The 21,233-nt window shown below is 40.1% G+C and overlaps 1 long non-coding RNA gene across 1 annotated transcript; it reads right to left on the bottom strand.

The window, feature by feature from the left end:
- Positions 1-702: 702 nt before the first annotated feature.
- On the bottom strand, positions 703-20,736 carry LOC131583091 (uncharacterized). Its single transcript, XR_009278441.1, has 3 exons — positions 20,633-20,736; positions 4,535-4,644; positions 703-721 (listed from the first exon to the last, which is right to left on the bottom strand). It is a non-coding gene; the product is annotated as an uncharacterized LOC131583091 (long non-coding RNA).
- Between the last annotated feature and the right edge of the window lie 497 nt (positions 20,737-21,233).

Here is a 21,233-nt window from a genome sequence, read left to right as displayed (position 1 = left end):
GTAAAGTGTTTGCCAGTTTTATGTTCATTAAGAAATAGATATGATTATCTTCATTCCTTCCCTGTAATATTCCCTTTCATGGGGAGCTAATTGATCTCTGTTCTTCCCCACAGTCAGGCTTTAAGCTGGCCACCTGCTCCATCTTCTGATGTTTTATCTACAAGGATAAAATAAAATTGAGAATTGTTTCCTTAACCAAAGTAAAATTTGCTTATCTGACTCTGAAAACAAAGGGAGTTTGGCTGTCATTTCCCTTGGGCATTAATTCTGCAGACTGCTGAACAATTTGATCCTGATCCAGCAATGCGTGGTAGCAATGTAGTAACAAAATCACCACAAACCGTGCTCTAGAGGTGCTCATGGGTGTGTTTTCCTGGACCAGTTCCAGAATAAAGCCACAAATATCAGGAAAGAGGAAAATCAGACTAATATTCTGTCTGTAATATAAATTAGTTTAGAACACTGTTTTGGAAAACAACTTACAAACTGTTAAATAATTTTGTAAAAGGGCCACACTGAATAATCAACATCCAATATAGATTTTCAGTAGCTGGACCTTTTAATGTACATTTCAGCATTTGTAACATAGCAAATTTGAGCATTGACTGAGAGTGTGAGGAACATAAGTGACATTACCTTCTGTCCAAACTGCCCAGTTACCACCAGCTGCCTTGAACAGTTCCTGCCTCCTGAAAGTCAGATTCTGCCTGTGGCTTGCCAGCTGAAAAGGAATCATCAATCCTCAAACCCCTCTGGTTCAGACAAAGCAACATGGCAGAAAGCGACAGCTTAGAAGCAGCATTAACAATCTGCCAATTTTAAAACACAGTATTGTATGAAAAGGAAGAAAAAAATCTATTCACATGATTAAACAGAGCTTTCTGTTTTATTGGGCAACACAATGTACTTCAGAAAGAAAAAAACTAAACCAAGGTTTTATTGATTTCAGAATCCATGGCCTGGGGTGAAAGTCATCCTCTGTGAAGAGCATTACACATGTTTTAACAGATTTTTTTGTGGAACTCTTAGCCAAGGATGGCTGTCTGAATGAAAAAGGTCCCAGAAAGTCCCAATAGGTTTTTGACAAACTAGCAAATAAGATGCTAGCATCCTTTTCGCTTTCCACAGTTTTCCTTTAGCTGAAAGAAGCTATTCAGATTGATTTGACTGATTTTGAGGGTGTTTCCCTTCAGCACAATACCTTCACTTCAGACAAGATAACGAATATCTCTTGAAGCAGCAGAGTTACTGCACTTGCTCAATGGCAATCTAAGACAAGGACTAAGCCAAGGGAGTAGGGGATCTGAGGCAGGAGCTCGCTAGGCTCCTGAGGTTGGCATACAGTGGTCTACACAAATCTCTGGGAGATAAGCCAGCTCCAAGACAAAGAGTCCTTCATAGGTATGTCCAACAGTCAGGAACAAAGGTCCTGTTCCCCTATCAGAGACTTTTAAGGAAATGGCTCACAGGATGTATTTATTAGATGTCTCCAGATGTGCACTTCAGTCAGGCAAAAGGTAGAGGTGTTGATAAAGCATCTCTTAAAACCCAACCTTTCCTTTGAGCTATGTCTGGAAGTTTCCCCATGTGGTCACTACAAAAATCTGGACAATGCTAGAAAAGTGAGAGGGATGGTCTGGGTATCACAGCCTTGCTTTGCTCTTTCAAATATGGCTGTGACATTGTTGAAGTTTGGTTGTTAAACTGGAAATGCTCCCTGTAATTACTGATGCAGAAGAGTTGTTTCTTTTTCATTGAGGGGTTACCACGACATTTAAAACCAGGGATTTTCATAGAGGCTTTCAGGAACCCAGCAATTTCTCTTTTCTTGAACAAAAAGCATTAATAAAGCCACAGCTGTCAATAGAAAAGTAATCAAACTGTGTCAGCTCTCTGAAGACAATGCAGGTCTATTAAGATTGACTTAGTCAGGCAGATGGACCGAGCTGATGTTTGGTCATTAGAGATTCTTAAAGGACCTTCGTCTCCAGGGATAGAGGACCATGGTATTTTTTCCAAATGTCCAGAAGAAGAATGAGTGAATTCAAAGGAATATATTCTCATTTAGGTCTGGACTGAACTCCCAACAGGGCCATGTCCTGAAGCTATAGAGGCCATGCCATTTGCACAACTGCGGGTTTTACTCTGATGCCCTGACCTTTGTGTATGTGCTAAATTCAAAAGCTTTCCACTACATCTGTCAGACAGAAAGAAGATGAAGAAACTTCATTTTCCCTTTCCTAACAAAACAGAGTATTTAGCATTCCACATAAATTAGAACCAGGAAATAGGGATCTTATCCATAAATTCAACTTAAAATTCCAAATGTCTTGGAAAGGTTTTTCATCAGCCTATTTCAAAGCAATAATAAGTCTAAGCATTTGAGCTAATTCTTACCTATATGAACAGCTATAGTTCTACTAGTTCCAAGGAAGACATGACAATTTATACTATGAGAAGACGAGGTCTAAAAATAAGTAAGCTGTAGATTGTTGGGTTCAGAGGCACAGAAAATAGGCCCTTATCTATGGTGCCTGGCTTTGACACCCAAGAGAGCACTGAGTTTAGCCTAAAACCATGGAGACAGCTTTTAAAGCTAAGTAAAGAAACTAACAGTGTGAGTGTGCAAGTTAGAGATTTCTTAAGTCACTGGGTGAGAAAGTTAGAGTTTAGGGTGTAAGCTATATTAGTGAATAAGAGACAACATGGAGGATTTAGGGCATTGTCCCTTTCTCCTTCTTCCTTCTTCATCTTCTTCTAAGGGTTTTTGGGTAATAATAAGTGATTGGATAGAAGATGCCACAGTGCAGCACACAGGTGTCAGTTCACTGGGTCACTAGAAAAAATAACTTACTTAGCATTTGATTATTGGACAAACAAATACATAAAAGACCTTGGAGAGATTCTTCACTCTCCATTTTGCACCTTTCTATCTTAGTGTATGTAGCTCCTTGTACCCTGTATATATGTAATATAGATAAAGAAAGAATAAACAGCTAAGCCCGAACATGAGAAAACTGCCTCTCTCTCGTCAATCTTGGTCCTGGGGAAAAAGAACCCAACCAGCAGTGTCACCATGACAGTAGGTGATCTAACACCTATCAACTCTTCTCTCAGCTTTATTTGTCCTGTTAAACTTTGCTCAGAAAATGACCTCAAGTACAACTGCTCCTTCTGTTGTTAACCCTCTGACCTTCTAAACTAACATCCTTTGCTCTTTTTAATTCAGAAGGTTTCTGGGGCTTATTAACTGAACAGGCCAAGTGACCGTTCCCAACAGAAACCAGAGTCCCTGACAAGGAGGTCATTGTTTTCCAGGCTTCCTCCCTAGTACCAGATCCGCAGATTTCAGACTGAAAAAGAATAATGCAGACATTCTTTGTTTAAACATTATCTGGAAAGCATCAAGATAACTCAAGCCACTTCCTCGCCAATTAAGATTTGAGGGGTCATCTCTAGGGACCTAAGTGATTGTGGCCACAGTTTTCAAACTTGGATGATGAAATTTGTAGCAAACTATATCATGAGGCATCTAAATAAAAGAACCTCAGTCTTCACAATTAATAATAATTTGAACTAATGTCAGTCAAAAGAGAGGGTACTCAGCACCCCTATGAATTGCAGTATTTTTACTTATGTCCCTCACTGTATACTTAGATGAATAGCCAAAAGCAATCAAATTTGGAAATTGGGAACAAGTTTCTCAAAAGAAGATTCTGTAATTAGGTTTCTAAGTTTGGAGTTAAGGATCCACGAAATCCTTGTATAATACATCCTGGAAAAACAGAAATTCTGAGCAAGATACAGGGGCATACTTCTATGGGCTTCAGTCCCTCAGGAACAGCAGACCATGTTCATGCAACCTATTAGTACAGCATTTGTCTCACTTTTCCCAAGAGTCCCTCCCTCACAGGAGGCCATTAAAGACAATCTAGGGAATCAATTCTCTACGTTTTAAAACCTCTTTGAACCCCTCTTATTTCAAAGATGACGGCAGTAAATGCACTGGTTCCCTGAGCAGGCTGCAGTTCCTCCCAGCAGCACCACCTAGTGCAGGGCACGCTCCGTGTCCCTGCGCCCACGGAGCTCCTCCATCTGTACCCCAGATGCAGTCAGCCTTGAACATCTCCCATCAACAATGTTAACAGGAAAAACATGGGACAGGGACAGGATGTTATGGCAAGTAATTTCGAGACATGAGCTCTTAAAGTAAGGCTAGGTGAAATACTACAGCTGAATTCCAGGAGGGTGTTTCTGGAAAAGCTGACAAATAAAAGGTTCATTACATAAGGTACACTGTTAAAGGGGAATTGCTAAACTTTACACTTGGTTGTGCTGATGCAATCTCTTTACTTTTCAGAAGAGCTGACAGAAAAAGGGACCACAGTGAAGCTGCAGGGATATTAAAAGTTTTATTTTAATGTAGCATTGGTTTATTTTGCAAAGAACAGCAACATCTTTCCATGCCAGAAACCTAAACAGCAATCCCAAACCACAAATTTTTAGAGCAAAAAGTTAAAAACTTCCTTCTTACCATTAAGTACTGTGGTTCACTGGGTAAAGATCACTCTTCTCATCTGAACTCAATTTCTGCCACCAGACTGTCAGATGGCTATGGCTTTCCAGCCATACAAGAGATTCTCCCTTTAGAGAAGACAAAAAGAAAGGCATTGTTTTTCATAACATTTCGAGTGTTTGTGACTGGGAAGATACTTTATGAAAGCAGAAACGTCATTACTTGCACATTTTAAAAGCAACAGTCTACAACTAAAGGAAAAAAATTAATAGTTCCATGTAAACAACCAGACCTAAATCATAAAAGGGCTGATGACCACGGACAACATATTTTTCAACTATGCACTGTTCTCTGATGTTGCATTTAAGAGGCCCTCCCAAGATTAAAGTCCCCATCATGTCATATGCTATAGATGTAATTCTGTCTACATTTTTCCATTCATAAATAATGGTGAATGCTATTTTCTTGGTAGAAACAAATCAATGTCCATATCTGGGACCCAAGCTGTTAAATCTCTGCTAAAATGAAGGCTACAAGCCTAAGCAGAATCTCTAAAGAGAAATGGAGCCCATATGTCAGAGACACAACTTCAGATTATCACAGCTGGAAATGAAGAAATTGTGGTATATTGATTAATTTTGATTTTGCTTAATGAGCTATGACAGAAAGCCACTAAGATGAATGCATCTTTCTTTCTGGAACAGGAGGGGTTCTGCTCATAATACCACTGACTTTGAATGGGGTCTCTCTAATGTTTTTTTGGATTTGTTTCTAAAATTCCATGATCTGGTGCTAGTAATGAAAAGACAGACCAACCAACTTAAAGAGTAATGGAGGCTACTTTTGTGAACAAAGAGATGTTTCAGTATCAGAAGCAAGCTTACTGGGAGGCCTGTCTGTGATCTAAAACAGCAGGAAAAGTGAATTATATCAAGGCAATTAAATTGTATTTAGGAGCTTCTTGTGCTCCAGGAATCTGAACTCACTGTCCAGTAAGGACTTGATCTGCAACAGATTTCAGTAGACTGTGGCACAGGTGTGGCACAGGTGGCAGAATGCCTAAGAAGCCTATGGGATACCAAATACCTCTGTTTCCACGTGCCACATATGGGAGCTGTACCTGCAAAGCAAGAAACTGAGGAGCAGAAGCCTTGATCAAAGGAGGGAACTAAGAACTGGATAGGATTCAGCACCTTGTTTCAGTCACAATGAACTCACACTCTCCAGCCCAGCACACAAGGACAGATTGTGACACTAACAGGTTTGCTGGTCTCCTCAAACAAAACAAACCTCCCTGCAAAAGAACCTTGCTGCTTATGATTTTGAGATGTCCCAGTTCTAGAAGCAGTATTTACCTTTGGAATGTGGGCTTAAACATCATGGACTTAATAATGAAACATTTCATTCATTAGAACAATTATAATAATGAAAAAAAAAGGTTCACCATCCCTTTGAAGGTAAACAGCATATAAACTCCTGACTTTCTGCTGTTAAATGGACCTTCATTCTTATGATTTATTTCTTGCTTCAGAAAGACACTGCCTGTAGCGGTGATTAGACAGAATATACTTTCACAACAATCTCTAATGTGCTTCCCATGTTTTTTAGACTAATGACTATGACAGCATAGTTTGCTGCTAGCTAAAGGTTTCAAATTCTGTTTTATCTGACAGTTCTAAAGACCTAGTTACACCATACTCACATGCAGTGAGGGCTGTGACACTGGCTATAATCAGTGTGCCCACCACGAGTCACTTTGGGGAGGAAGAAACCCCACAAATACATGTAATATATTAATGGCTTAAGCTATTCCCTGCCACATATGAAATTACTGTCTTGTCAGTTCAGCTGGCACACTTTTCACATGGAGTCCCCAACCTTGGAAAAGGGTAGGCAAAAAATAGGTGAAGTATTTGACCAGATTGTATGATCCTGATGAGGGAAGCAGCCTGTGCAGTCAGCTCCAACATGTCATTCCTTCCTGTGGATGCTGTGACATTAATTACATCTGACAAGGAGAGTAGGTGGGCCACCATGTTAAATACAAAACAGACTTACAGTAGCAATGAAAAGTGAGATGGAAGCAGGAAGGATAAGTGATACACTGAAAAGATAAACTGACAGCTGGCTACCTATGTGGGATTCTAATTGAAGTTTTACCCAATGTATCCTGAAGCAAGAACTAAAATCCCTCAGCAGTACCTTGCAGGATCTGTAAAACTTGATTCTTTTTTTTTTTTTTGGGACAGATCTTAACTCTTCACAGTAAACTCACCAGTAAACTGGAAAAGATCTACAGCATGGTGTCCTAATTCTAAATGTGTAGCAAAAATGGAATGTAAATAGTGTGGCTATTATATAATTGTTTATATATATTTATATATATGTGTTTATATATTTATATATGCTTATATATTTATATACATTTTTATATTTATATTATATGTATACATATTTATATATGTAAATAATAGTGACTATTATATCCAGAAGCCTGTTTACTTCTGTTTGTCACAGCCCAGCAGCAGCACACCAACAACCCTGGTTTCAGAATAGATTAAAACCTTTCATTTCCTGGCCCTGGGCACTGACAACAATAGAAAAGAGAAGGTCATGTACTCATGATACCACTGCTTGTTTTGGAATAGATGTGCTGGACTGACTCTGTGATCTCTAGACACCATGGAATGTTGTAGTGGATGAGAATGTGAGGAGAGCATCGTGTGCATGTGTAGAAAGATGCTGGGAGTATTAGAAACATTTACTTCACAAAGCCAGCAGGTATACAAGCCAACATATTGAAACAGTTTTTAAGTTCTTGTCATCTTCTCCAGGCTAATTGTTTCATGTGTGGGACAAAAAGAAATAATTGATATTTAGAATCTTATCAGAAGATTATGAAGAAAAATCACATCCCTTTGTCTGCAGCTTCAAAGAATGCTACTGTAGGAATCTAATGCTTTATTACTACCTGAGTATTGTGCTTACATAAACCTGATATAATTTAGAGGTGCCACAAACCAAGAAAACAGATCATATCTGTCATTTTCTTGCAAATTCCTGTAAATATAAAGAATCAGAGAGAGAACATTATTCTGATATTCTTTTCAACTTATTTAGTCCGTGAAATGTTGTCTCCAGTAAATTCTGGTGCTTTGCTCAAATCCCCTCTGGAGCCATCTCTGCCCTGTAGGGTTACTTTCTGTTTGGACATGGGAGGGAAAAATCTTGCCAGGACTAAGTGTGTTCATACAGTCACCCATAAGCACACAGTAGCAGTGCCCCATCATTCAGCTGTTCCAGATCCCCTTTTATATTTTTATCAAATAAACAGTACAGAGAAAAGCATCTAAAAAAATAAGTAGTAACAAAACCACAGACTTGCAGGAGGACTCCCTGCTGCACCTACTTCAGTTTTAAACTCATTGCTTTAAATTGATTTGGTTTTCTGCCAGCTATATCTCACCAGGGTGCCTATTTTCAGCAACAGCATGAAAGCAAGCTCACACTTTAAAGTGAGATACCAGAGCTGGATTTAGTAAGGAAAAAAAAATTGGAAATTAAAATTTTAAACTCCTTGTTATATCCCCATCTTAACATGAAAGTGCAGTGTCAGAATAAGGCTCTGGGTCAGGCAAAAATAGAAAATAAAGATGAGACTACTGCACTTCACACTTGTAGAGGAACCCCTATGACATAAAGCTCTGCATGAGGAATGTGGCAGAAACACAGACTTTCACTGCAGATGCTAACATGATCTGCTGCTTTAGAAAATCTTTATTTCTCTACTACTTGGATCAGTCATATTAACTCATACCAGAATGGATGTCACTGTACTGATACCTAAGAACTTCATCCCAAATTTATGTCTTTCACATATATACACTTCTGTAAACAGCACCTTCTCACCATTTCTCCCTAACACACAGAATAGTGCAAGACAGAATAATGAAACTTTATCTATGAGATTGATTGATGTCCCTCACTGGAGATATTCAAAATCCAACTGAATGCAATCCTGTACAATATTCTCTAGAATGACCCTGCTTGAGCAAGGAAGTTGGACCATATGACCCACTGTAGCCCTTTCCAACCTTACCTATTCTGTGATCTGGTGATTTCACTGTTACACAAGCTTTTAGGAAAAGGCACTGTTTTATCTGGAACATTATGAAAATTCAGCTATTTGCTATCAAGTCCATTAAATGCATGTCACATTCATACACAAAGAGTGTTTTCCAAAAAGCTTGGAAAGGCTTGATAAGAATATACTCCTAATCCAATTGAAAATGGGGGAATCTACTCTTAGGGAAAAGATAAAGAAAAGCAGTAAATTACTAATTTATGCCACTTTCAGAATTTTAGATATACTTTTTTACATCAGAGTGTACATAAAACATTGTTTTTCACCCTACAACATTTTAAAAATTAACTATATTATCTCCAAGATTTTAGTTATTATCCACTCTGACTTTCTGATAAAGCGTGATACAGACAGAAAGACCTCAACACACCACACAAATAGACAAACCAAACAGAGAAGTACTATTCTTCATCATGGCAATGAATCTCAACTGCTATTCTAGGTAAGTCTAAATCTTGGACTTGAAAGGAGTTGTTTTGTTCACTGGAACTGTTAAATCAAATCATCTCTCCGTGACTTGTATGATTTTCTGCGGCCACAAGAGCTATTTCTATTTTATTTAATGATATTTAATTAAGTCTTCATTAATGCTTATTCTAAAACAATTTCATCATTACCAAGAATGACTGCTATTAACTGCAGAGAGGGTAGTCCTGGGCACTGAAAGATCAAAGAGTAATAAATCAGCTTATTGGTTGATCAAGGCACTTTTAAATCTGTCTATAACTCTCTCTGAAAACTTTGTAAATTTGCTAATGGTGCAGTATTATAGTTCTAATTGCATTTGAGTTTATTTAATTATGCTAATTATTCACAGTTTTCTTACCCTGGTTGCTACAAACGGTGAAAAATGACGTTCACTGTTCTGGCATATTTTTAAAGGATTAATAAAAAAGACAATAGGAGACAAAGACAATAAAGTAAAGGGTTAAAATGGCCGGGTGCTTGTCTCTCTGCCAAGAGCACACCTGGTGTTTTGGAAACACCCTTTATATACCATTTCTACTGCATCAACTTGATGCATATTCATAGACTTTATGCATATTCAAACTTTGCCATTAACTAGTTTAACATCTTCTAGGAACTATTTTGCATGGCCACTCCTTGGATCTGCCTTTTTAGAGAATGTGCATTTCCTGGCTTGCAGTTTTAATTGTTCTCTTATCATCTTCTAATTTGGGCTTTGGCTCCTTCTTTCCCCAGGTGCTGAGTGTTGATAATCAGCAGTGTCCCCATCATCTGTCCATTGAATGTTATCCTGACTAAGCAGACAGTTCAAACATACTATATCGACTATTACAGCAAAGACATTTTAATATTATGCATATAGCATTTATCTCAATACTTGCAAAAAGCCAATATTATAATATGTATTTATAACACAAATCATGAGCTGATGGATGTTACAACAGTCTGGGCATTCATGCACAGGCATCTATTTACTTCATTTTTAATGCATGCTAACATGCTGATACATCTGTTCTTGTTACTTGACTGTTTCAAAGGACACCGATTTTGACATTGATCCAGTTACTTCATCTGGAGATAATTTATTATATAATAATAATAATAATAATAATAATTCAGAGCAGATCTTCCTACCCAACAGACTGAGGCTGGGCTGTCTGCAATCTCTCAAGTGTGCCCAGTGAAACCAAAGACGCTGCTCCAGGAGTAATGTACTGTTGCATGTGAAAAAGAGAAGCAGACTCCAGCCCATTGTTACAAGATTATTGCAGAACCCATTGTACTGAGTGCCAGATGATGAAAGGGCCAGCATTTTTAGCTAGGAACAGGCTTGAGAGTGAAGACAAGTAGCTTACGCTTAGCAAGATCCAGTTACAAAAACGAGTGAGTCTGTGCAGATGAGTCAGAATTGTGATAGGAAAACTATGGATAGAACAATACAAATCATCAAGACAGAAGAATATTACAGCACCAGAGACTCAAGCCCCAGGATGAAAGTTTAGCCCTGTGCCTGTCATTATCATAGAGATGTTATGGGGAAAATCTCTGAAGGCTTTAGAGACAGGCAGATAAAAACACAGGAAAGAGGTAAGCCAGAGATGATGTCCAAGTCTGAGAAACAGACCTGAGAAATACACTGAATTATTGTGTTTTTCTCAGTGACTGGGAAAGACATAGGGAAGATAATGAGCTCTTTTTGGCTAGCTTTAACTTCAGCTGGTTGTGAGGCCTTAATGAAAAAAGGCAGAAACAAGTACAGTGATTCCAAAAGAAATTATAAGGGGAAATTACATTACTCAGAGATATGTAAGAGAAGAGATTTATTTCAACAAATATGCTTTGATAATTACAAGCTGTTATTAATTTTACACTCATTTTACAAGGTCACTTCTACCTACAAACACAACTGAACAACTAGATCTACACACAGAATGTGTTTCCCTGAAATAGTGGGGAATCAGAAACACCAAGGGGACTGACCTTTAAAAAGATCTCCAGAAGAAATCTACAGTCACCTACTAGAGTGGGGTCCTTGGATTCATTCTGAATCCTCAAGTTTGATCTTCCTTCTCTTTTTCAGATATATGTTTAGAGTTCTCTTTTCTGCAATGCTTAATAAGAATTGTGGTGTGACTTTATTTACACTCCACATGAATCCTTTATCACATACAGCCTCACACAGGATACAGCAGGATGCCAGTTCCACATTCCTGGACTTCTCATATCAATATTTTTAATTATAACAATTTTTCAAGGGAATATGCACCTAAACAACAAGTACTATGCCTACAGCAATAATTTTTCTGAGCATGTGTGTTTGCCTTGAATGCACTGCAATCTCAGATTAAAACACATCTGATCAGAATTCAGTACATGGGTAATGTTTCAGAACACAAGACATGGAGACTGGTTTCATCAGAGATGAAAACAAAATATAGCCACTCAAAAAAGGAAAGGTTACAGCTGTTCACAGAAGGAATTTGGCATGATATATAAAAAAAATTTGTTGTCTTAACTGGATTGTATTAGGGCAGGATCCCCTAGGAAATACTGGGATTTCTCATATTTTGTAAGTAATTATGTGAAAGAGTAGAGGGGGCTGAAGGAAACTCTGGAAAAGTGCTAAATATGTTCCCCAGCCACCACGTATGCAGCACTATCAGTTCATGGAGAGCAAGAGGCAGTAATATCATGGGTAGCAGAGAGCTCCCCTGCTGCCTTTCCCTCCAACCTTCCTCTCCACCACTAAATGTGGCGAAGTTCTGGTTCCTTGGAGCCCAGTATCTGCCCATACTGCCCAGTTCATCTCCTCTTGCCTCAGCAAAGAGGTTTACATGGCTTGCACTAGCTGGATATCACCAGAGAGAAGCAGGTACAGAAAGAAGCAGTACACAGGGGCTGTTTCCTCTCTTCTTGCACAATGTAGCAGTCTGAGAAAGTTCAGATTAGCCTGGCAGGATGGTCTTTTCCGAAGTGAGAGGAATGACGGGTTTGTCTTTACAAACAAGCTGTGGGGCTGCTGATGAGATGAAACCAGCGCTGAGAGATAACAGAAACAATAGGATGGACTCCACTGATCAGGTGAAAGATGAAAGGGACACTGGGGAAACACCACAAATTCCACAAGAGTTAAGAATTAAGAGGAGGGTTATACATTAGAGGGGAACCTTAGGTATCAGGCATTCCGGGAACTCTGTACCTCTCAGGTACCTCAGCCTATGGGGAAAGAGAGAAGGGACATGCAGATGGGAAATTAGGATAAAAAGGAGGCTGCACCCTCCAAAAATTGAGAGACCTCAAGAGAATGCCCCATGGTCTTTCCCTTTATTCGAATAAAGTAAAAGGACTCCTCTGTCTCCTTTTTGGACATGAACCTCTGGTGTTTGTGGATTAATTTTCCTTACAACAGTAACTTGCTGTATATCTCAGACCTCCCTGCTCGTTTTCCCCTTTGCTTATGCACTGCCTCCCAGATCTCTTTATCAATCGAAACGTAGTCCAATTAGGTTTTCAGCACTTTGCTGAAAAGTCATTCAATGAAGAGCCTGGAAGGACTTGAGACTGTGTTTTCCAAGAGATTAAATTGCTTCAAGGGCAGAGCCTTCCTTTGCTGCCTCACACCTCCCTCTTGAAACCATTTAAACATTTGGGGAACTGTCACATTGGATTTTGTTACCATGCACTAATGCAAGGAGACTGGAAAGTGACCCAATTCATAAAAAAAGAAAAAATAACCCAACAGACTAGCAATAACAAAATGAATTTGTGCAGACAGAAATGCAGAGATGGAAAAGCAGAGGAGATTGTATTTACTTAGCAATCTGATACTTTCTTGAAGGAGCTAGACAATGTAAATCGTCAAAGGCAAGGCCACTCTTAAATCTGGATTTGCCTATATTGGGGATTGGGTCCTTCCTTTTGTTGCGTCTCACCTATGGAATTTTTTGCCTATTAGTTGAGGGGAAACCTGATTGCTGGTACTTTTTGGGGTGCTTGAGAAACACAGGGAGCTTTGGCTGGGCCCAGGAGGGAAGGGGAGCAGGTGAGAGAGAGGGCGGGGGCAGCTGGGGGCTGGATGGTTTCTTGGGCTAGAGAGCGAGACACTCTCTCGGAGCTGTTGCTGTGGGGAGAAGGGAATTTGCCATCATCCAGATGGAGCTGCTGCTTCCTCTTCTCCTTCTTTCTTCTTCGTTTGTGGGCCTCGCACCCCCTGTCCTGCCAGGATGTGGCAATGCCAGGTATCACCACAGAGCTGCTGATCCACTTCAGCCACCGGCCCAGGATCTCTGCTCATCCTTGCCTTTCCAGCTGGGTGTTCCTCAGAGCCCTGCAGGAGCACCGGGACTGACAGCCCGAGGGGTTTGTGAAGCAAAGCCTCTCCTCCATCCCTTCCTTTGTGGAGCAAAGCCTCTCCTCCATCCCTTCCTTTGTGGAGCAAAACCTCTCCTCCATCCCTTCCTTTGTGGGGCAAAGCCTCTCCTCCATCCCTTCCTTTGTGAATCAAAGCCTCTCCTCCATCCCTTCCCGTCCCGGCCGAGAAGGGATCACGGGGTCCCTGGTTCTGTTTCGTTGTTAACGCTGTAGTTATTGTTGTTTGTTTGCCTTGTTAGTAAAGAACTGTTATTCCTATCCCCAAATCTCTGCCTGAGAGCCCCTTGGTTTCAAAATTACAGTAATTCGAAGGGAGGGGGTCTATCTACATTTTCATTCCAAGGGAGGCCCCTGTCCTCCCTAGCAGACACCTGTCTTCCAAACCAAGACAGCCCACTTGCATTTGGCAGAAATCTAGCTCTCAAATTCAAGATGAGCATTACTCAAGGCAATCAAAAACACTTTTGCTTTTGTTCAGTCTCTCTAGGGTAAAACTGCCCACTGAGACCATGATATACAGTCTGCATGTCTTTAAATCATCCCTGGATCAGCAGTAACTATAATATATTTCTATTTTCAGATGTAATAAACCCAAGAACTTCCCATCTCTGGAAAAGAGGCCATTCTTACTGTGATTTGCTCAGAAGAGGTGAATACACAATGCAACATCACTGACCACAGCTGCCATCGCACTGGGGACAAGCAGCCAGCCTGGCTTGCCACTGCCACACACAGGCTCAGGAGGATGAGTAGATTCTCGCTATGCAGGGCTTAGGGCTCTGAAGGGTATCAGGGTCCAGCTCACATTACTGAGCGTCCTTCAGCTTTTGTGCATTCCTCTCCCAGAAGAGACCTTTTCCCGAGCCTTGCTCGGTTTCTCAGAAGATAAAACCTGGCACAGGAAGCAGTATATGGAAACAAGAGACGACTGGTCCTTCATACTTACAGTAGAAATCTGTAATTTGTTTTTTCTTCACATTGTAAATTATTCCAATTCTAAACACGTGCTGGAAAAGCTGCTTTTCAAAATCTAAAACTGCTGCAGAGGATCATGTGCCAATATTTAGACCACCGGCTGTGAAGCAGAATTTTCCATTTTCTCTTCTGACGTTTGATAGAGCACCTTTTATATTGAAAAGTGACTCTTCTCAGAGAGGGCCCCACAGCCCACACATATTTTATCAAAATGTATGGAGACTCTATTAAGAGTAATCCCATCTCAGGAACTGACAAGTCTGACCTAGGCAAAACATCAGTCTAAAATATCCCCTTAAAACTGATTCATCATGACTTGGGCAACAATCTTCACTGAGGAGGTGGGAGAAGGCTTTTATTACCTTCATCTCCTGTAATTAAGACTGAGAACCAGCAAAAAACTTAAACATCGTGATTCCAATTATCTGTGTTTCAATGCTAAACCACTTAGTATATGCTTAAATACTGTGCTGGATTGGGATTTGATCCCACTTGTGTGTATCCAGTTCAGCAGTGTGAAAGAGCCAGACAAACCCCTCCACCTTCTGAACACTCATAAAATCCCTGTTTATAATGTCCAGACAGGACCACTGCTGTCCCTTCTCTGGGCCAAAATTCTAGTTCTCTGCTTTCTGAGACTGTGTATTTGTTGTCTGTTTGCACTAGAGTAGTCAATGCTGTGCTGGCCATCACTCACATTTTTACTACCACCTTGCTTGGTGTTTAAACCTCTAGGATAAAGACTTTGCTGTTAAACTGTCAGTTAGGGGCTTGCACTAGTCCCATACACTCCTGCTGTGATCACTGAATGTCACAGGGACATCCAGTGGTGGCACTCAAATTCAAAATATCCCAGTTACTTCTATGATGACTGTAGCACTTCAAACAATAACCTGCTAAACCTCTGCCATTTACACACTAAGACTAATAAATGAGAGCTACTGACTGCACTTCCTGGAATCTGGTGGTACCTTGCAAAGGCCTAAAAGATCACTCCCTTCCTGACTTCAGAAGTTTAGGGGTCAATGCATAATTGTTTTCATGCAGGATCAGCTCTGGCCTAGGTGTCATTACAGAGATGTGCATGACTTCCCTCCATTAGGCAGCATCAAGGGCTAAGTGGGTCACAGATGCGAAGAGAGCTCAGTGCAGCTGCTTAAATTCGCTGTTCTCTTTCAGCTGAGCACAGAGAGCGTTGACTCCTGTGCACCAAAAAAGCCTCTTCACTAGCACTTGTCAAGCATCATATGATGAACACATTTAGGTGTTCCTCACCCTTAGAACCTATGAGTTTACTCTCAAGGGCCAAGACACCACAGGGAAAATTACACTCTCAGTATTTTCAACACATCAATCTCTGCAAGCAAACCTTCCCTCAGCAGTTTCCCAGCATGGTTTTTGAGAATTTGCGACTTCAGTTTGGAAGGGACACTTGCATTTTAGACAGCATTTCCAAACCACCAAACCTGAAAATTCAAAAAGCACGGGGTTCCAGGTGCCACTTTAAATTAACTCAAATGTCAAAAGTGTCAGAGGAAAGGTTTTCTTGCCACAGAAAGCACAAAGAACTGAAGATTTCCTGGTATCATAGCATCCAAATTCCAGTACAATGTTATGATCTCAGCAACAATCCTCCAGTCACGGCAATTGATCTGAAGCTCACGGAAATCAGGAATTATTTTTCCTCGCTTGTTTTTTTTTGGTTTTATGTTTGACTTAGAAAGCTTGAAACCCAGAAGACAATTACCTTACATACAAAATCTCTTATTTCCTCATGCCATGTTTCTGCTAATGTCAGTAACACATCACTAAAAACAGGTGGACCAGAGCAGTCAAACAATCACCTCATTACATGTCTGAAGATTTTTTTCATTATATGAAACACCCATCACTGATACAATGTCAAATGTGAATGAAGTACTTACGATGGGAACTCACAAAAGTGTCCAGCATTTTATATGAAGTATTTATGGGACTGATTCAGTAGAGGCTTGAACATGTGTTCAGGACCCAGTAAAATCCATGAGACATGAACACATGGTCTCGCTGTTGAATCACCACTGGAAAATGGGCTTTCACAGCCAGCAACGACATAATGATTTAACCAACTTGTATGGTTTGAGTCAAGCATCTCATCCAGAGCTAGCTGAACACAGTGTTTTATGACGTGCCATACTTAGTCCTCCTCTCTCTGACTTCCATGGGAGCTGGAGCTTGCAGAGCACTGGCATTTATCCTCCAGCACAACTCCTCTGCGTAAGGTTAATACCGTCAATTTGATTCAAAAGGGTTTGTGAGCCAGACAGGCAAACTGAAGAAGAAAAAGCCTCTCTCACAAGGAGACAAGGACATGAAAGAGGTTGCCCAGCAAAGTCATCAAAGCAAACAGCATGAATGGGACAGTGTTGATGAAGACAGAAGTGGCATTGAAGGCTGCAATAACAAATCAGGGCAGTGACATGAAGATAAGTGGCAAAGTAATTGTCTGGTTGAGCCAAGTGTATCCATACAGTCTGTCTGCCAGCAACCCATGCAAATGGACACCAGGCACTGAAGATCTAAGTACCTATTTAGGTAAACATATTCCAAATGGTGACACAAAAATACATAGGAACAAATACTGAGTAAACACAACTAAAAGTTTTTAAGAGTATTTGAGCTAATTATTATGAACATTCTTAGTATCTACTGCCAACAAATGATGGGTTTTCTTCCTGGTTTTTCTTACTAATTATTCTAAAAAGCCAGAGTTGTGTCCTCTACATTTGATCCTGTATATAAACAATATATATATATAATTACATACATATATATATCCTATATATAAAAAGACTTGATGTTATAAAGGTGCAACAGGCCAGTTTCTGGATCCCCACTCCAGAAAAAACAATTGTCTAACAGCCAATTTTAGCAACTAAGTGGACTATCAATTTAGAAAGAGAGTCTCTAAGAAGCATAAAGTTAATAACATTTTACAGTGGAGCAAATAACATATCCAGAGACTTGATCCATGGTGCCTTCATTTCATCCTTAGTGAATTGTAAATAGCTTGGTCAGGCAGAGAATGTTACACAGCAGGTGAAGGAAACCCCTTCCCTCCTCTCTGTCTCCCAGTTCAGCAGCCTATTCAAGCCTTTGTCTGTATGGATCAGAAAAAGAAAAAAAAAGAAGAAAAAAAAAGGTGCTTTCTCTTGTCTTCTTTACTATCACTCATCATAAGCTCAAGTGACCCAGATGCAGGTAGAGCCAGCACTCTGCGTAGAGAAGTGTAGGGCATCCCTGATGCCTTCCTCCTCCTGCTTTGTGAGAACAGCATCACTCTTCACACAGGCTGTGACTGCAGACATTCACTGGCACTTTAGGACTAAACAGCACTTGGCTGAGGATGGCACAGAAGAGCCTCCCATTACACATAATGTATGGGTACCAAAGTGAAAAGGACACAAATTCAGGCTTAGAAGAGTGCCTTAGATTACCTGGTCAATACTTAGTAGCTCACAGTTTAACAGCCAATTATTAATTGGCAGCCAGAAGTGTTTTCCTAGAGCTCAAGTGGTTCAGTTTTGGTGCATAAGGTCATCAGGTCACCTCCAGCTGTCAAGTGTATCTGAAGCCACAACAGCAAGGGATATACATTAAATTTGGTAAAACACGTGAAATTCATCATCCTGGAGAGAAGAGTTTTACTGCTAGACTTGATGTATGGGTTGAAACTTTGTGCTTTCTATAAGTCAGTCCAAACTGCATGCATGATGTTTTAAAGAGCCTTACTTCAATCCTGACAAACAAGCACCAGATGTTTCTTTTATCGTAGCTGCATTCTATACAGTCATTCAACATTTCAGGCTCATGTTAAGGTCTGAGAAACTCTGATCCACCTCTTGCTCTTTAAAAAAAGAAAGCTGTGAGAGAGAATAAAATAAAGAATAAAATACGATAATTCTGATAAAGTAAATAAATGAACAACTGAAGTCTTTTCACTGGGAGAAAGAGATGATAGGTAGAAAATAACATCTGTGTTCAGTTATCATCAAGCACAGACCAATTGTTAGAAAATCCCTCATGAAGAACAATGACTTCTGCTCTTTTTTTGCTTATTTTATTATTCCTTTCAAAACAACTGTGCTCTGAAAGGTTCTCTTTGACCTATACATGCCATGAGCAGGAGGTTAAAAGGCCTGTAATTACATCTGACCATTCTAGATTCTCTTCAGGTGACAGTGAGGATGAGGTTCCTCCCATGAGGAAGTAAGTCTAGTTTTTAGGATTTATTTAATTAACTGTTCTATTTTTTTCTTTTCTTCCTAAAAGCAGCTGCTCATTCTCTCCAATCTCACTGCCCACCTTATCCATTCCAAAGGAATATGATCCATTCTGAAGTAAAGTACTCTCCAGCTCAAGCTTTCCCCTGACCAGAAGCCCACCAGGACACCTTGCTGGAACTGCATAGTGCCAGCCAGAGAAAGAATTGTTCCTGCAAGTATTATTTTCATTCCTGTTAGGCCGAGTCTCTGGCAGTTTGGATTTTCCTTTCCATTTTTGTCTGTCCCAAGTACTTTTCCTTGCTTGTTGAATAAATACATTTAAATACTTCCTTTCTTTTTAGCAAAACAATTTAGTATTTCAATGTAAACTTAAAGCAATGTCAGTGTGTAGGTACACACTGAGCTAGAGCACATACCAAGAGGCTGAGAAACAGGTTCCATTCCTCAATCTACCACTGACTAAATTCGTCATCGTGCTTCAAATTTCACCCATTTGTGAAATGGGATAATGATCCTTCCTTAACTCACAGGGCAAGTCATTACTATGTGGACTTGGTTTCAGATTCTTGAAGAAGAGCTTTTCCATTATATCATTTCCCTGTTTTGGCCAGCCCTTGGAGTACAGATGTGACTGTAGTTCCAACTCTATACCCTATAAGGTGTGATGGCTGGGTTTGGTGACACCACTTGCAACATGCAGGCCCTTTACAATGGATGTTTTTGGAAATAAAACAAGAACTTTTTTAAAGCAAAGCTTTTGTTTGAAACTCTTCAAACTTCAGGAAGGTTTATACTTGACTCCAGATCCCCAATTCAGCTGCTTGGGACCATCAAAGAGAAACCTATCATTAAAAAAAGCAGATGAAGTTACAAGAAAAGGGAAGAAAGGGGACAGCAGCTAACAAAAAAGATGTAATAAAGAAATAAGTGAGCAGAGGAAAACTAACAAAAGCTCAAAGTTCATCAAACCTGCATGCAAGGAACTGGACTTGTGTCAAAAGTGGAACTGAAGACTGTATTAGGACTGGATTTTCTGTGGCTCTTGTCTTTTGCCTCAACTGCCCCCATGCTGATGCACTACAATGCTGACATACTCAATACAAAAAGCTGTAGGTACTCTGAGTGACTTGATGGAGGCAGAGATCTGAAATGAATGAGCAAACAGTGCAAATGCCATTCCAGTTCACTCCCAGGAACGCAGCGCCTCAATGATTTCCTAGAGACACGGTAAGCAACAGAAGCAGAGGATTTTTCACTCCTGCCACAACTGTTCAGAACAGTCCAGACACAGAAGGATTTGAAATGATTAATGTTTCATTGTGAATGCCAACCTCCTGGAAAGAGGACAGAGATGCTCCTGCTGCTGCTGCTGCCCCACAGCAGGGAGGTGGTATACATACACACACATACACACACATATATACATATATAAATCAGCACACAGGCTCTGTCACAAGTCACCCTTTGTTTCTGCAGCACCTGTAGGTGACCGATCCTACACTGAACCCTAAGATGGAAAAACAAACCCAAAACTGAGGGATCGGTCCTGAAAGGAGCCTGGAATTGAATCCAGCTCTCTGCAGGTACCGTTGTAATACACAGTCCCTTTTCTAAACTGACATGGCCTGACATTAGTAACCACAAAAATACATATTACTCTATTACTCACTTTGGCAAACATCACCACATAACTTAAATACCATTCTCATCTTCCTCAAACCCACTAACAATTATTTAGTGTGGAGCAGGGAGAGAAGCTTACATGTCTGGTATTTGAAGGCTGAAGTGTTCATGTACTTGAAGAGCTGGAGCTTCCACTTAATTATCTAGCCTTCCTGTTTTATGGAAGTTCTTGTTTTATGTGCCTTCAAGACTTAATGAATCAAAGCTTACCTGGCATTTGTCTTGTGTGTCAACCTGGTCTTGAACTGTGAATGTTGATCTGAACTGGGACTGGAACAGGCCACAATGGTGCTCAACCTGTATTTTTAAATTGTCTTGCCCTCAATGTGCTCTCTGCAACTGGACTTTGTGCTGGGAAGTGCCTTTTGCAATGTTAGTGTGGCATCCAAAGTCCTGACCTAATTCACTTCTATGTGTAAGTACAATATGAGTGTGATCATAATAGTTTTTAATGTCAGTTTTCTTTCCTGTAACATTGTTTTAAAAGCTGTCATTTCAACCCAGAGGCACTCCCAAGGCATTCTTGTGATTAGGGCTGAAATACCCATACTGACACAGTGCTCCAGAAAAAGGACAGACATACAGAAACCTGCTCTCAGTTACTATTCCACAGAGGCAATTTATCTGTAAATCAAACATGTGGAACACTTTGCTTCACATTATCCTCTTGATGCACCAAAGCAGCATCTAATCAGCTTTCACTCTAACAAATACAGATTTGTGTCAGAAGTGATGTAGGAGATAACCCACAATCTCACTCTGCCCTCTCACAGGAGAACAGAAACAATCTTTTCCCATGAAGGACTCATGT

Source organism: Poecile atricapillus, chromosome 11 (genome assembly GCF_030490865.1).
Source record: "Poecile atricapillus isolate bPoeAtr1 chromosome 11, bPoeAtr1.hap1, whole genome shotgun sequence".
Lineage (NCBI taxonomy): Eukaryota > Metazoa > Chordata > Aves > Passeriformes > Paridae > Poecile > Poecile atricapillus.
This window is presented reverse-complemented; position numbering and strand designations above follow the sequence as displayed.